Here is an 18,842-nt window from a genome sequence, read left to right as displayed (position 1 = left end):
CCACTTTGCTGAAGTTGTTTATCAGCTGTAGGAATACTCTGGTGGAATTTTTGGGATCACCTAAGTATACTATCATATTATCTACAAATAGTGATATTTTAACTTCTTCCTTTCAAATTAATATCTCTTTGGCCTCTTTTTGTTGTCTAATTCCTCTGGCTAGGTCGTCAAGTACTATACTGAGTAGGTAGGGAGTGACTCAGTAGAAAGACAGGATAAATTTTTTTTAAGAACATTAATTTTTTTAAAAGTTGGAATTACCAGAATTGCATTAATTTTGAAAATGAAATTGAATGAATCTATTTACAAAATAACAATTGCTGCCTCACCTGCTTTGTAGTTAGCATGCCTCCAAAATTACAGTAAGTAATAAAAATCTATATGGTCATATTGAATGTCCTATCTATAAATCAAAAATTGAATGAGAAATTTGTGTGTTGTACTGAATACGGACATTTTTAGTGTTTTATATGTAATTTTATGAATTACCCAAAAACTTTGTTTTTCAGAAGTATTTATGTCATAATTTCTAATATACAAAGGTTTGTCATATACAGTAAAGCATGAGTGGATAAAAATATATGACTTTCCAAAATACTGCTCACTGACTTCATAAGAGTCTAATGTCTCTTTTTCTGCTTTTATATTCATCTTGCATAATCAAGTTAATTGCATTCTTTAGCTTTAAGAAACTATAATATTGTCAGAAGGAGAAATTTCCACCAATTATCCATAGAACTCTTTTGTAAGCAGTAAAGGGTGTGCATAAGTTGTTCTTTTCTCTGACATGTCTTCCAGCACTCTCAGCTACTTTAGTCTTTATAAAGCCTTCTGTCTTGAAGATAAAATTACCAACTTAATTTCAAGTGTCTATCAGAATATATAATTTCCTAATAACATTGGTTTTTGTATGTGATATATTTACATAACTAATAAGAACAGGTCAAAATAGTATAAAGTCATTTATATTGGTGATAAAAATGAACTGCATTGATGATGTGAATATAGATAATGTAGGATACCAGCCATCATGCACTTTGAAAGAATGATAACAGTTCTTTGCTTTTATGTTAAATTGTGTAAAATTTGTTTCTATGAAAAATGCTATTTTTTGTTGGTTCTTTCCTCTGCTGTCACTTTTTTAAATCCGCAGAATAACACTCCCATTGCCATAGTTACACAACATGTCTATTTAATTGATGCATTTTAAATAAACCAAATGTCATTCAAGCAACAGATGGTTTCTGATTTGAATTACATAGGTTGGAATAACTATGCAGCATACAGTGAAAGAAGAAAAGCCTGGCATTTTCATCAATTACATAAACACTTGAATCAAAATATTCTCTGTTTAATGTCAGAGATATCACCACAAAAATATGATGAGGAACAAAACTAGTTTAAAAATAATAATGATTAGATGATTTTCTCTTTTTAAAAGGAGTGTACACAGTTGATAGTATGTCAGTTCTTCAGTGTGTTGAATTCATGCACATTGCTCACACATTTTAGAATAACTACAGTATATTTGAAATATATTTTTTCATCTCTATCACCTGGTATTAATCAATATATTCTATACAACTGATATTTGTGTAAAATGTGCTACTTCCATAAAATTAAGTGAGGCAAAAAGCCACTATTCCCTTTGAGTCAACCCCATATTTAAGAAAATTTAAAGTTCTATATGTCCTACAGGTAATCAATGACAGAATTAAAATAGCTGAATTTCCTTGCTGTAACATTAGCTAAAAAATATTGTATATGCAGGCAAGTCTGGGGTATATGGCTTTGAGATTGGAGAGAAGCTACTGTAATCACTAGTATATGTAATACTGTTAATTTTTTTTACTTGTTTAAATCTCCTTAAATCATGAAGACTCTTTTTTAAGTTCCCTCAACTTATCTTATGAAGAAAATAAATTTTCAATATAGAAACACTATGCACACAGATAAATACATGTGTAAACACACAGCATACAAACAAAAGTCAAGCAAGTAAGCAACCAAAACCCCTCAACATGTCCAAGCATCAAGACTGAGAAAAAGAAAATCACGATTAAGCTTAGAGATGTTATATTAAAACAGATTTAGTATAAATAAGTGTAAATTGCATAATAATAACACATTATCCATTTAATAAAATTAATTACTCCTTAGTACAGTGTTCATTATGGAAAATCTGTTTTTACAGATATAGGAGTCAAGTCCAATCACAGAACTGTTAAAAGCACAGTGAAGAATCTCATGATATTGATGAACAAACTGCTAATGAAAAATTTTGGGTTAAGACTCTATAAAATCTCTAGTATTAGGAATGCTTTCATTTACATTTCTGCCAAGAACAAGATTGAATTAAAATAATGTTTCAATTTACTAAATCTTTTAAAGCGTATGATTTCTGGTAGAAATTTATGGGTAGTTTTAATTCATACAAATTAAAAAGATTATACACTACAAATTACAGATATATTCTGTTATTGGCTCCTTCAAAATCTTATTAGGTTTCAAAATAATTTTGAACTTTTGACTTCAGTAAGGGATCATCACATAAAATCCTAAAAGTAAAATAATAATTTCATTGGATTTTTAAAATGTGTTCATTATTCTTAGTGATTCTCAACATTAATAATTAATTATAAAAAGTATGTTTGGCGGCTGAGAAGCACCTAGAGAAATGTTCAACATTCTTAGTCATCAGGGAAATTCAAATAAAAACAACCCTGAGATTCCACCTCACACCAGTCGGAATGGCTAAGCTCAAAAACTCAGGTGACAGCAGATGCTGTCAAGGATGTGGAGAAAGAGGAACACCCCTCCATTGTTGGTGGGATTGCAAACTGGTACAACCACTCTGGAAATCAGTCTGGAGGTTCCTCAGAAAATTGGACATAGTACTACCCGAGGACACAGCTATACCTCTCCTGGGCATATACCCAAAAGATGCTCCAACATACAACAAAGACACATGCTCCACTATATTCATAGCAATCTTATTTATAATAGCCAGAAGCTGAAAAGAACCCAGATGCCCTTCAACAGAGGAATGGATACAGAAAATGTGGTACATCTGCACAGTGGAGTACTACTCATCTATCAAATACAATGTCTTCATGAAATTCATAGGCAAATGGACTGAACTAGAAAATATCCTGAGTGAGGTAACCCAATCACAGAAAAACACACATGGTATGCGCACTCATTAATAAGTGGATATTAGCCCAAAAGCTTGAATTATCCAAGATACAATCCACAGACCACAAGAAGCTCAAGAAGACAGATGACCAAAGTGCAGATGCTAAAGTGCAGATGCTTCTTTCCTTTTTAAAAGGTGGAACTAAAGTATTCATAGGAGGGAATATGGAGGCAACGTTTGGAGCAGAGGCTGAAGGAATGGCCATTCAGAGACTGCCCCACCTGTCACACACACACACACACACACACACACACACACACACACACACACACACACACATATATATATATATATATATATATATATATATATATATATATATATATATATACAGCCACCAAAACTAGATAAGATTGATGAAGCTAAAAAGTGCATGCTGACAGGAACTGGATATAGAGCTCTGCTGAGAGACACAGCCAGAGTATGTCAAATGCATAGGGGAATGCTAGCAGCAAACCACTGAACTGAGAACGGGACCACCGTTAGAGGAATTAGAGAACAGACTGAAAGAGCTGAAGGGGCTTGCAACCCCATAAGAACAACAATGCCAACAAACCAGAGCTCCCAGTGACTAAACCACTACCCAAAGTCCATAAGATGGACTGACCCAGGGCTCCCACTTCATATGTAACAGAGGACGGCCTTGTTGGGCACCAATTGAAGAAGAAGCCATTCGTCCTGCCAAGGTTGGACCCCCAGTGCAAGGGAATGATGGAGAGTGTTGGAAGGAGGGCGGATGGGGAGGGAACACTCTTATAGAAGAATGGGGAGAGGAGATAGGGGTCTTATGGACAGGAAACTGGGGAAAGGAATAACATTTGAAATGTAAATAAATATCCAACTTTAAAAAAATATGTTTGGAATAAATATTTTAAATACTTCTAGATTCTAGTATAATAATGACCTTTTAGTAAATAAAATTTGGTTAATTCATGACACAGAAAAACGATCCTAGCTAATATTTTAATTTCAGGAAAACATTAAAAAGAATGGCGAAATTAAAATTATTAAAAAATTAATCTTATAAATATATAAATAAAATTTTATAAGTAATATTAACTAGAGGATGGAAGACCTATGTGCTAACATTTGCTTATGTATTAACATTAATATTTAAAATATTTTGCTAATATTTTAAAATAAAGATATGCAGAGTGTAAAAAAACTGTTGATCACACAGACCAAAATATGATATCTCTATCAATTACCTCCAGTCAAGGTTCATGGAACCTTAAGGAAGAGGGTGCAGAAAGATTGTCAGAGCTAGAAGTTATGGAGTACAGCAAGAAAACAAGGCCCTCTAAATCAAAATGAGCTAATGTCATATGCACTGACAAAGACTCTAAATAGCATATATAGGTCCTGCTTACTTCTGCACTGGGTTCTCTATATATGCATCATAGATTTCAGTTTAGTATTTTATGGGATTCTTCAGTTTGTGAACTAGTGATTATTTGATTATTTTGACTTCTCAGACACTTTTCCTCCTGTTTCCTTGTTTGTCTAACTCTGATGTTTATTCTTATTATACTTTGTTTCATTTTACTGTCTTATTATTTCTTAGAAGTCTGTTTATTTTCTAACAAAAGAATTAAAGGAAGTGGATTCAGATGGGAGGCATGGTAGAGACAACCTAGAAGGAGTGGAGGTGGCAGAAAATTTTAATCAGGACAGGTTGTGTGTTAAAAATTCCATTTTCAATAAAAGGAGTAGATATAGAGTTAAATAAATTCACCAAAATAGAAAGTAATGGAGTTAGAAAAAAAGAAACTAATGGAGTACATCCGAAAATAACCAAAATAATACACATGTTTATATTGATTATGAATTGTCTCAAATATGTGAGGAAACATTTATTTCATTATGCTTGTTCTGAAATATTTTTGAAATACCAGTTATAACTGAACGAACCATTTATAAGTTTTTTCAAACTTTTATTAGTATAGGATCAACAAAAGTTACTAAAATTCTTTTTTTAATTAATTATCTTTTCTTCTATTAGATATTTTCTTTATTTACATTTCAAATCTTTTCCCTTTACTGTTTTCACCTCTGGCATCCCTCATCCCATCCCCACTCCCACTGTTTCTATGAAGGTGTTCCTGCAACCACTCACACATTCCTGCCTCCCTGCCCTGACCTTTCCCAACACTGGGGAAGGGGCTTTCATAGGACCAAGAGCCTCTCCTCCCATTGATGCCAGACAAAGCCATCCTCTGCTACATATGCAGCTGGAGCCATGGGTCTCTCCAGGTGTACCCTTTGGCTGGTCATTTAGTCTCTGGAACCTCTGGTGTGATCTGGTTGGTTGATGTTGTTGCTCTTCTTGTGGGGTTGCAAATCCCTTCAGTTCCTCAAGCCCTTTCTCGAACTCCTCCATTGGGGACACTGTTCTCAGTCCAATGGTGGGCTGTGAGCATCTCAGCATCCACCTCTGTCTTTGTCATGCTCTAGCAGAGCCTCTCAGGAGACAGCTATATCAAAATCAGCATGCACTTCTTTGCATACACAATAGTGTCTGGGTTTGGAGAGGTAACATTATGTATACTTAGCAGGTAGTATTTATGTATTTAGGAATATACATCTAATAATATACCATCTTATATTTTATTATATTGTTATGTTATACATGCAAAAATACAGAGTTGAAAACTATGAACTTGAAAGAGAATGGTAATATATGGGAAATGGTAGGAAATGAAAAATGAGGGGAAAATGATGTAATTATATCATGTTTTATAAAAGCAACAAATCTATAAGTGCAAAGAAATAATTAATGGAAAGTTTAAAAAATCAGACACTTTAAATTGAGTCAATAGATTCATTATGAAAGAAGTACTTTTGTTCAGCACTCTCACATATGTATATGATTAAAAATACAAAACAGAAAAAATGAAAATGACACATTTTTTTTCTTTTTTTTTTTATTAACTTGAGTATTTCTTATATACATTTCAAGTGTTATTCCCTTTCCCGGTTTCCAGACAAACATCACCCTCCCCCCTCCCCTTCCTTATGGGTGTTCCCCTCCCAAACCTCCCCCCATTGCCACCCTCCCCGCATAGTCTAGTTCACTGGGGGTTCAGTCTTAGCAGGACCCAGGGCTTCCCCTTCCACTGGTGCTCTTACTAGGATATTCATTGCTACCTATGGGGACAGAGTCCAGGGTCAGTCCATGTATAGTCTTTAGGTAGTGGCTTAGTCCCTGGAAGCTCTGGTTGCTTGACATTGTTGTACTTTTGGGGTCTCGAGCACCTTCAAGCTCTTCCAGTTCTTTCTCTGATTCCTTCAACGGGGGACCTATTCTCAGTTCAGTGGTTTGCTGCTGGCATTCGCCTCTGTATTTGCTGTATTCTGGCTGTGTCTCTCAGGAGCGATCTACATCCGGCTCCTGTCGGTCTGCACTTCTTTGCTTCATCCATCTTGTCTAATTGGGTGGCTGTATATGTATGGGCCACCTGTGGGGCAGGCTCTGAATGGGTGTTCCTTCAGTCTCTGTTTTAATCTTTGCCTCTCCCTTCCCTGCCAAGGGTATTCTTTTTCCTCATTTAAAGAAGGAGTGAAGCATTCACATTTTGATCATCCGTCTTGAGTTTCCTTTGTTCTAGGGATCTAGGGTAATTCAAGCATTTGGGCTAATAACCACTTATCAATGAGTGCATACCATGTATGTCTTTCTGTGAGTGGGTTAGCTCACTCAGGATGATATTTTCCAGTTCCAACCATTTGCCTACGAATTTCATAAACTCGTTGTTTTTGATAGCTGAGTAATATTCCATTGTGTAGATGTACCACATTTTCTGTATCCATTCCTCTGTTGAAGGGCATCTGGGTTCTTTCCAGTTTCTGGCTATTATAAATAAGGCTGCGATGAACATAGTGGAGCACGTGTCTCTTTTATATGTTGAGGCATCTTTTGGGTATATGCCCAAGAGAGGTATGGCTGGATCCTCAGGCAGTTCAATGTCCAATTTTCTGAGGAACCTCCAGACTGATTTCCAGAATGGTTTTACCAGAAAATGACACATTTTTAAATTTTGAAAATAGAATCATAATATTTATGATAAACCGTGTCAGATTATGTAATTACATGACATATCCTCAGTCAAACGTCTTGCATAGAGTTGTAAAATTTGAAAAATTTCCCCTGTGGTTTACGCCAAGTCGGTTCATATCTTAGTAGCACTGGTTGTTCTAAGTGATTGAAAATAAATAAATGTATTTTAAAAAGATGACATAAATATGATAGGTTATGTGGAAAAAAGAGTGAATAATGTGGCTTAAATATGTATGAAACTTTAAAGAATAAAAAATGACATAGGTAATAAATATATGCCTACATATACACAAACACTTATAGATATAAAATAATAAGTGTTAACAGAGGTTACATATCAAAGACTCAGTATAACATTAATAAGTGCATAAGTATAAAAAATCTTGTAACATAAATGTAAAAATAAAAATCTTATCAAAAATTCTTTCATGATTATGTTGGAAGTATGGTTAATTTAAAATGAAGATTGCATCTGTTATATAATTTGTTTTAAATCGTATTTTCAAATGTATCTATACCATTCCAGAATGCAAGGGACACTTCAGGTTTCCACAGTCTTTAGACAATATGAGTCATGCTACAGTTGTTTGATAAAACTAGACCATTTGGAAACCCAATTCTTTCTTCCTGATACACCTTCTACAATATTTTTGGCATATACTATGAATGTCAAAGTGAAAAGATTAGCATTTTAAAGATTCTGACTTAATTTTGAATAAATTTTAGAGATTAAAAGAAATGGAATTTTCCCAATAAATACACATTTTAAAAGTAGTAAAAATCTAAATATTATAAAAGGCTCACATAATCTGACATAACTGTTTCTGACCTAGGTTCTCATTGTGCATTCCAGGCTAGCCTAGCCAGAACATTATCATCCATCTCACATCTGTCTTTTCAGTGTTAGGATTAATGGTGTATAATACTACATCCAGAAGAATTTTCTTTTCATCAATAAATATAAGACAGGAAATATATTATGCACCTATGACTTTGTTTTATAATTAATTAATAATAATTAATAATATTTATTAATTAAATGTCCTAATTATTATTTTATGTAATCTAAATATATTAATCATATAATCATTTATAATATCAAATTAATCATTGATAATATATTAATCATATTTAACATAATTATCTTAATGTGCAGTGTTAAATAATACCATATGGCAGAAAGAAATTTCCATTGTTATTCCCAAAACATTAAATGATATTACTTGAAAATGAATAAATAAATCTAACTTATTTTTCTTTGTGTAGCACATAGGGAGAATTACAGCAAAAATTAAATACATACACAGTTAAAGCTGGAAGAATAAAATTGGAAAGCATTACTTAGTATTTGAAATATAATTGGAAAATATTTTTGACTATCAGGGAAGTCAAAATGGCTTTATTCTTTTAGGTTCAGTTTTATAGAACTTTCTTGAGTTTACTAGATTCTTAAGGGATTTATTTATTAGTAAGACACAGCCAATTGCAATAATGTCAACCCCCCAAAAAACTTGGTTTTATACATCATTAAGGATATTCTTGTTTTCCCTTTTCACCTGCTCTGCCTATCCAGATTATATGTTCTATTATTAAAGTATTATCACTAGATATTTTCAGTATGCTACCAATTAATGCATAGATAGATGCAGTAATTACTAGAATAAACAAGTTGGAAACATTAAGTCTAAATGCTACACACAAAATATTAAATTTTGAAAAAAATCTAAACATATTTGGATTGAGAGAATATACATTTATTGACATTTAAAACAAAATTTTTATTATAACTCCATTGTTATTATAATGGTTGATTATTGAATAGTGACACATTTAAATTTCAAATAACTATAAAAATCTTGCTGCCAATAATATTTTAAAATGTATGGATTCCAGCACCTGGTGATTGGCATAGACTTAAAAAATAATTGGAGTTTTCAAAGTAGATGAATATCATTATATTTGTAGAAGAAATTTCAAGAATTCAAAGAAAACTTTGTAAATGCTAATTAATACACCTTGCTTGTAATTAAGTCTAAGTAACACTGATTGTTCTGTCAATACCCTATTATCCCAGGAGAATATGTTTGTACTCTAGGTGTCTATATTCCATTCTGTGACAGATGTTTGTTTTATTATGAAATGTAAGAATTTCAATGAATTGGAAGTCTTGTGCTCAGCTCCTTTACCTCTAAGAAATTTGGAATTCATTGTTAATTTTATTGTCTATAATTTTTTTTTAATAAAAGGTATAGCTAAATGTTTTCTAGCCAAAGATTTTATGTCTGGCACATAGGTTAAGGGTGACTGAAAATTAGTGGTGTGGTATCCAAAGTTAAAGACATTGGTATCTAAGTGTATCATAACTCAAGGGGGTCTGAAATATCTATTACAGATTTTATTTAACTCTCTTACAACTAACTTAGAAGTAATTCAAAGAACTTTGCCACATACTTGCCACTTAAAAGGAGTTTTCAAAACAGATGAATGTTGTTACATTTATAGTAACAAAATGGGCCAATGTTTCTTTCATTAACTTTAATTTCTTTTAATTTTACCAGAAACCGTGAACAATTAAGAAGTAAATGACATTTCTCTATAGTGTAGATAAAAACTGTTAATACCTTAATTGCTATATGTAGTGTAGTATATGTTAGCTGTATGTGGTGTGGTGGTGGTGTTGGTGTGTGTGTGTGTGTGTGTGTGTGTGTGTGTGTGTGTGTGTGTGTTTGTACATGTGTGTTTAAACATTTTATATGGAATAAATTCATGACTTGCAGCAATTTACAGAAGATGTACACAATAATGGAGTTTAAATAAATAAAAGGTCTCATCTATAATATCCAAAAAGAATTTTGAGTAATTATATATCTGCTATAAATGAAGTTAACACTACTTCTTTTTATTAATTCTCCTGTTACAAAAGTATTTAATGTTTAAGGTAGACAACATGTTATGTGTTAAACTAGCCACTTCTTGTATTGTGTTAATGTAATTATTTAAAATATTTTATTAAAAATATCTTAAAATTGTAGATGGATTGACAATGAGAGTCAAAAATACTCTGCCCAAGGAGCAGATTGGAGGTATACAGTTCCATAAAAGAATGTTGCTGTTCCAGTGTAAGGAACTCAATCCTGAAATGGAGACCACTGTCAATGCCATTGTCACTCAAGTACTGACTAGCTATCCTCCCATTAGACTCATGAGTTTTATATCCATTCTATTACTCTAGCCCTATAATGGCTTTGTTCTAGAATAATCTATTTTAGGATGGTCCCTTCAGTGCACTTAGAGCACTTGGACTTCCATATTTCTGCAAAGCTGAGTAAGTGTCTGCGATGCAATACTTAGCCATGCAGCAAGAAATAAACATATGAAATGGTGATTCCTGCCCTCCTGCTACAGAAGAATAAGGGACAAAAGTAGATTTTCATCACTGACAATCAGTCTGCCCCTGACAAAGGACAAAGTGTTCTCAGAATCTGATGACTCCCTAGATGTTCCATTTAATGTCACTGAGCACCTAGACAACATTGAGTCTGATGACAAGGGCAAGAGACTTTGGTTTGGATATCTCACAGGCTTCTGCAAATTGCTCAAACTTTGGGAAATTTACTTCATACAAATTCTGCAACAAAAACTGTGTGACAAAGTGAAAGGCTATTGTAGTCACCATGAAGGTCCCAGTATTTGAGACCATGGATTTCAGAACCACATTTGACAAAAATGAAAAAGCTTCACAGACTTGTTTTTGTTGGTATGTGAATGGCAATTATATTATGCTGATTCAGACATGGTTGGTATCAGCTGACACTAGAAAGTTCAGTCTTGTGAAATTTCCAATATGCTACAAGTATAATGGAAGCCCTCAATGTCCCTAAGGTTTATTCAAAGAGTGGCTTAGTTTCTAGGTTTGTGAAAGGTTAGCCTTCTACTATCAGTGACTGTAGTTGACAGATTATGGCTCCAGTCATGATGAAATAGGGGAGGTAAGAAAAGAATAAAGTTTATTTGCCTTTAGGTACAGTTTTTTGTTTATTTGGTTTTTTTTATAAGATATGATCTTATTTACATTTCTTTCTTTTTTTTTATTAACTTGAGTATTTCTTATTTACATTTCGAATGTTATTCCCTTTCCCGGTTTCCAGGCAAACATCCCCCTAATCCCTCCCCCTCCCCTTCTTTATGGGTGTTCCCCTCCCCACCCTCCCCCCATTGCCGCCCTCCCCCCAACAATCACGTTTGTTTCTTAAACTAGCAAGTCCAGTCATGTTTTCTTCACAGCTGCTTTTCCCATAGGAGAGGAGGTGTACTGGCCATCTGTGGCGCCTGTGGATGACTGAAATCACAGGACAGTGCCCAAAGGTTCAGATAGGAGTAAAGCCTATACTGGTGATGATGATTGAGGAAGCTGATTTCTCCTCTACATTTGCAGATGGAACTTTAGTCACCCTAAAGCCCTGAGTCTCCAGCAATCTCAAGCAGTACGTTCCCACTGGCCACTGCTTTTTCTTCAGCTTCAACTCCATACATTTTGCTTCAATTTCACATCTACTTAGAGCGATCTCTTTCTCAGATGTGGTACATTAATGTCATGACTCATATTTTGTTTTATTCTATTTGTATCATGCAATATATTCAGATATGCATTCTCATCCTTTTCCTTCTCACAGATACTCACATCCTTTCCAATCTAGATCTACAAACTTTCTCACCTTGGGGGGAAAACAGGTATTTAAATGATAATAATAAAATAAAACATGATAAAACAAAACAAAAACCTAATGGATTGGAATAAACAAAACAAGAAATAAAAAGGAGAGAGCCAAAGAATCAGCACAAGAAACAAATATAAATACAAATACCCATTCATTTAAAATGCTCAGGAATCCCATCAAAACACAAAGCAAGATGTGTCCAGGCCCTGTACATACTGAATCATGAAGGTCCTGTGCATACTATGTAAGTCTTTATGAGTTTATATGTGTTTCATGATGTTTTAGAAAACCTTGTGTCTTAGATGCCCTCCACTCTCCACTCCCAGCTCTTACATTTTTTCTGTATAGTCATGATGAATGCATTCTAAAGTTTTCCCTAAGCTGTGAGGGGAGAGATTAGATGGAAACAAGTGTTTTACTAGCTGTGGGTCTCTGTATTTGTTTCATTTGTTTATTGTAGATTTTAGCTGTTAAGTCAATGATAAGCAAGCCATATCCATAGAACAAATAAGGTTAGGTATAGAGTAGGGGCCTAGTGGGGAGGGCTAGATTTCCTAAGGAAGCAAAAATAGAAAGTTATGGATTAAAAATAAGCAGGGACAGGTATGGAACCACAAAGAAGAGAGGGGTATAGAAGAGGGAGATGAGGGAGAGAATATGGAGAAGGAGAGTAAATTTAAGGATTATTACTGTGGTAGTATCAAAAACTAACATATTTGGAATCTTCTCAAAATATATACATAGATGAAGGTGATGACAATGAAATCACCAAAGAATGGGGCAGACATATCCCCATGACATATCATGTTACCAAATGATTCTTTCTTCAGGTACCAGTAAGGCCTTGTATCAAATTGAATTGTTGATCAAGTATTCACAAAGGACACACAAACAACCAAGGCTATTGCCAATGTTATAAGTTGATCTTATAACAAATGATGACAAGGCCTTATTGCTGAAGAAAACACATACACAATACATTGAACATGGAGAAGTCAAGTTGCTGCATACATACAGCCTTCACTACATGGCATAATCTTTATTATGGGAAGATACTCTTCATGTTATTAAAAGAGAAATGTAACAGCAATCTAGGTACAAATCCTTTGATCTACCATGGTGTTCTCCCTGCAAGGTATGTAAGTTTAGAATTCCAAAGCTTGTGGAAATAATAAATTAATTTCTGATTTGATTTAAGTCACACTCCACAAGATGGAAACGATACCTGACTCTGCTTCAGTGAGCAAGAGCCTGAGACTAGATAGCACATGGACCTAAAGGAAAGTTCTATTAAAGAAAAATAGCAATAAAATGACTCCTGATGATATTTTATAAGGACCATAGATCAGTGCCTTGCTCAGCCATCGTCAGAGAAATTTCTTATGAGGCAGATATCCCATGTTTCTAATGAAGATTGAGAAGCAACAGAAATTAAAAAAAAAAAAAAAAACAACTAAAACCCTTTTTGTGCAATTCATTTTTAAATTGTGTTTTGTTCTTCACTAAAAGCTAACCTCCTGAACGGTATAATAAAATAGAATACGTAAGTTTTGCCTGAGATAAGCACTTTCCCTTTTTCCTGACCCCATGTTTGTATTCCAGAAAAGAGCAACACACCAGTTACTGGAAAGTTCCTGGTCTTCATCTTGGATCATGGATTACAGCACTGTGACAGGGCAGATAAGATGTGATGTTTAGATTTTCCTTTCATCTTTTGTGGGAGCTTTCTAAGCACTAAAATTCACCCTGATTTACCAGAAAGTTCAAAGATAAGATCTGTATTCACTTGTCTGTCTGGTATGTGAGCTGTTTTCTTCAGGAAATAAAGAGCTTTCCTTTCCCAGACATTCCAGTTTAAGGCTTTATCTCAGATGTTTGAGTGTCACATTCAGAATACCCTATATACCTCCAAAAATGTTTCTCTTGGTTGGCAATATACAATAATATTGAGAATGCTTTGCAAGCACCAGAAGATAATTTAATTGGCATTTCTATTTAACATATATTTTGTAAAGGAATATGGGGTAGGGCTCCAACAAGTGTTTCTGTGTTATTTTAGATATTTGTCAAATCTGTGGTAGTAGAGATTAACTGTTCTTAATTATATTTGACTACAATGCTTTTATAAAAGCTCTTGTGAGACTTTTGGAAATTTTACTGTCATATAGAACTCCAAACCCTGTGATTTTTCTTAGGAATGAAAACATTGCTTTTATTTAAGGAAGCTTGTAAAATATTTTTACATGCATAGTTCTAAGAATGTGGGGGAGGATCTTTTGTTTTTTAAGTTTGTTAAAGTGAATGTTCCATTTTCTTACTGAAGTGTGAGATTTGCCTGAGGCAAGAGGTAAAGTAATACAGAGCTATGATTATTCAGAATCAGAGACTCTGGACCAGCCCAACAAAGAAAACTGTGCTCTCTAAAACTTCAAATTTCAGCAAAAGTAATGTATCAAGTACTTTTTGATCTATGCATGTGTGGTTTGGGGACATTTTCATTTTATTTTTTTCTTCTGAACTTCAATATATTAAGCTTTTAAAATGCTAAGAGATATTTTGTGTAATTTCTTATCCCTAAAAGTTTGTGTTTCTAATCTGCAAACTGTGCTTCATGTTCTGCTCTTCTCCCAGATGAGTAGCACTCTCAGATTACATTCCAATATCTTATGGGGAAATTGAATTTGTATGTGATGCTGAAATTAGGCAGGGCTGTGCTTTATCTAAGTATGTCAAATATCTGCTACACAGGCATACTTTAAATGTTCCAGATTTGGTGATAAGAGCTACTAATAGCATTAATCTAAATAGGATAGAGGTTAAACAGATCTTTGTGTGCCATACATTTTAATTTGTGTTCAAAAGTTCTTTGGCAGTGCAGGAAGAATTTGTGAATTACAGAAAATGAGATTGAAGATGATTTTTAAGACAAAGAGACCCACATTTTAGAATGAAGTTCGTTCAGATGTATGTAGTATAATTATCCTCAGGCATCTCCTTGCCAAAATATGGACATGTCAATTTTGTGACCTTTATCTCTTGTAAAGCCATAGTTAACACTATGGCCTCCCTTTCATTTTTGCCCCTTCTTTTTGGTAGGAGTCGGGATTATAAAACCCAAGGTGGTACATCTGTAATTTCCATGTCATCACTCATCTCAGAGGGCAGGTCTTTGTCTGCTTGCAGAGACCCTTCTTAATAAAGTCTGTGCAAGATTCCACATGAGAGCCTGAGAGATTTTTCTTAGTTCCTAGTACATCATTGCAGACAGGAGTGCACAGCTCAGAAGGTCATACTTGCAGATTTTACTGCAGGTTTGTCCTGGATATCTGCCTCTTGGTTATGGTGACATGATAACACCAAACCCAATATCCTTCCTAGGTTTCTCAGAAAAATCAGTCCCCTGCAGGGTCCTGACACACATCATAATGCAGAAAAAAAGTGAATTCCATTTTCATTTTGTATTTATTTACCAAAATTCTCTCTGGTGTTTGCAAAATGGGGATCATAAGCAATTCTATACAATGATATATAATAAATAAATTTTCTGTTTTTTAAAAGCAAAGAATGCTAATGATGTTTTAAATATAAATTTGAAAGACCCCAGCTTAGCAGCAGTAACGCCATTTTACAAGGCTATATTTAAGATGACTGGTTCAGAGAAAGGTTAGAACACTGAGTACACAGCGGCTGCCAAACAAGATGTGTTTGGTTGAAGGCCTGGCAACAGGAGGACTGCCGTTGAGCACCTGACAATGAGAAAAGCCCCGGGAGAGGTCCCACACCCTGGTGGGGGGCCGAGTCAGCCGTTATGTTCCAAGAAGGTAGCTAAGAAACTTGCCCCCAGGCTGAACCCTTGGGGGGCCGAGTCAGTCGTTATGTTTCAGGAAGGTAGCTAGGAAACTTGCCCCCGGGCTAAACCCTTGCCATATTAGAATCCACCAATAATATCCCTGTAACCATGCATCTGCTTCTGTATGCTTGCTTCTGCTCCCCAAAATCCTATAAAAGCCCATCCTTGGTTCCGTGGGGCGCGCCAGTCCCCCGAGTGACTGAAGCGCCCGCAGGTGCCTGTGCCTGTGTATCCCGACAATAAACCAAATCCTCTTGCTGATTGCATCCTGTGGTGTCTCGGTCTGGTCTTTGGAGTTGGAGGGTCTCCATCCCGAGGGAAAGTTCTCCCTGAGAGCTTTTCAAATTTTTGGCAAGCAAGTATAAAATAATTGAACTCTGCAGTTTTCCAGAAATTAAAGCTATATGAGTAAACACTAGAAGACTTGATAATAATGGTGATAAAAATGATAGACTTTGGCGCAAGTCCTCCGAAGAGACTGTGTGCCCGCAGGTACCTGTGTTTTCCAATAAACCCTCTTGCTGATTGCATCCGAGTGGACTCGGCTAGGTCATTGGGCGCTTGGGACTCCTCCTGAGGGAAAGGTCCTCTCTGGGGTCTTTCATTATGGGGGCTCGTCCGGGATTTGGAGACCCTCTGCCCAGAGACCACCGACCACCCACCGGGAGGTAAGCTGGCCGGCGTTTGTCTTGTCTGTTGTGTCTTGTCCTGTGAACGATCGATCAATAGGCTCAGATCTGGGGACTATCTGGGCGGGCCAGAGAAGGAGCTGATGAGCTCGGACTTCTCCCCCGCAGCCCTGGAAGACGTTCCAAGGGTGGTTGGAGGAGAGGGAGATCCGGATCCGTGGCACCTCCGTCCATTTTCGGAGGGATCCGCACCCTTGATGACTCCGTCTGAATTTTATTGGAGTAGAGGATCCAAGACCCTCGCTGACTCCGTCTGAATTTTTGGTTTCAGTTTGGTACCGAAGCCGCGCGGCGCGTCTGCTTGTTACTTGTTTGACTGTTGGAATTGTTTGTCTTCTTTGTGACCTGACTGTGGTTTTCTGGATGTGTTGTGTCTGTTAGTGTCTTTTTGACTTTTGTTTCGTGTTTGAATTTGGACTGACGACTGTGTTTAAAATCTTGGACCGACGACTGTGTTTGAAATCATGAAACTGTTTGCTTTGTTCGTTTTACTTGGTCCCCTTAACGCTTAGTGAGTAAGAAACTTAATTTTGTAGACCCCGCTCTAGTGGCAGTGTGTTGGTTGATAGCCAAAGTTAATTTTTAAAACATAGTGTTTTGGGGGTTGGGGATTTAGCTCAGTGGTAGAGCTCTTGCCTAGCAAGCGCAAGGCCCTGGGTTCGGTCCCCAGCTCTGAAAAAAGGAAAGAAAAACAAAACAAAAACATATAGTGTTTTATCTGTGCTTATGCTCGCAGCCAGCTGTGATGAACTGGGAAAGATTTAAATTTTCCTTGGGAGTAAGGAATCTTAAAGGTGGAGTTTCAGCCGGTATGGCACTTAGTGCGTAGCTGCCTAAAAGATCAGAAATGCTGTTAACAGGCTATAAAAAAGGGACAGGCTGTGTTAGAAATGCTACAGGAAGAATGATCTAAAAGGGCTGAGAGCTAAGTGGGGCTATAAGGAAAACAAGAACAGGAAAGGAATTTCTGACATTTGCTCACAGTAGGAGAGCGCTCTTTTAGAGAAGTTCTTTAAGGAAGCCTGCCTTATCTGCTGTCCTTATTCCAAGGGAGGAGTCAGTCTCCAACATTAAATTACTTTTCCCCCTGATCATCATTAACATGGAGAGTGCCTTTGGTCCTATCCCCACAGCAGCCAGTTCCTGCCCCAATGGTTAAAATGCCCCAGGTTGGGGGACAAAAAGAGCCCCTAAAATAGTTTCAAAGAATCTACAACTGTGAAGAACTTTGTTTTGCCAGTCAGGATTAATGTTTTCTTTTCCATGGGCCTATAGCCCACTGAGACAGTTTGGTAAAGGGCTGTTACTAAAGTCCTGAAAGCCCCAGGTGAACTGGTTACAATTCTTTTGTCAGCTGCTTAGTATTTAGCACCCAGGTTCTAACCATCTCTCCATCCTTTTGTTATTAGTTGTTACTAGAAGCCTAGTGTCATTTGGAGGCTGGTTCTCTTGAGAGGCAAAGCCACCAAGCTGACACTGAAGGGAGGTAGGTACTCCTTAAGGGAAAATCTAAGCCCAGAGAGACAGCCGGTAACAGCTAGGCTGCCTCTCTGCTCGCCTTTCTGTTTCATAGACAAAGCTTGTGCTTATATTTACAGTGGCCTTTTTGTCCAAAAAAAGGCCTCCTGGTTTAGCTGTGTGACTAAATGCTATTTGTCCTCTTCAGTGGACCTCTCTCCTCTAGATTCCCTTCTTGTTTTCTCACCATCCCACGTGAGATGCTTGTTAGTAACTGTTACAGATCTTCTTTACCACCGAGGAAAGACAGAATCCTACTAGAGGCCTGAAAGAATGTTCCAGACATGGCTAGAAGGCCCTCACTTGTGCCTGCTCTCTTCAGACGCCTGAAGGTAGGGAGTGCCAGGTCTGCCCCCAGGCTCCAAGGGTGGGTCTCCTAGGGGCTGGAAAATGCCCCACCAATCTGGCTAAGATAAGGAAAGGGTATGAAGAGAAAGTTACAGAAATTTGAAGGGTTAAGCTAAGTTGCTGAGAGTTAGTATAAGTTACAGAGAAAGTAAGGTTAAACAAAGAGAAAGAGAAAAGAAGGTAAAAAGAGCAGAAAGCTAGGGAAGAAAAGAGACAAAAAGAAGAGGAAGCTAGAGAGCTAAAGAGAGATAAAAGACAAGAGAGGAACATATACTGGCCACAGTAGTTAGGGAACCTAAGAAGACAGTACCTGGCAACAGAAGAGAATTCCTGGCTAAAGATCAGTGTGCCTAATGCAAAGGAAAAAAAAGACACTGGGTCAGGGACTGCCCCAGAAAGAACAAGAGGGGACACTGGAGAGCCTCTCGGTCCTGGAGTGCTGGCTATGTGCAGAGATAGGAGGGAA

The 18,842-nt window shown here is 36.3% G+C and overlaps 1 protein-coding gene across 1 annotated transcript in view; it reads right to left on the bottom strand.

Moving 5' to 3' along the window:
* The window catches only part of Pcdh11x (protocadherin 11 X-linked), a 684,984-nt gene that overhangs the window by 217,230 nt on the left and 448,912 nt on the right, over nt 1-18,842 (bottom strand).

The sequence above is a fragment of the Rattus norvegicus genome, chromosome X (assembly GCF_021556685.1).
Source record: "Rattus norvegicus strain SHRSP/BbbUtx chromosome X, alternate assembly SHRSP_T2T, whole genome shotgun sequence".
Classification (NCBI taxonomy): domain Eukaryota; kingdom Metazoa; phylum Chordata; class Mammalia; order Rodentia; family Muridae; genus Rattus; species Rattus norvegicus.
Note: the sequence above shows the minus strand (reverse complement) of the source record. Positions and strands in the feature narration are given on the sequence as shown.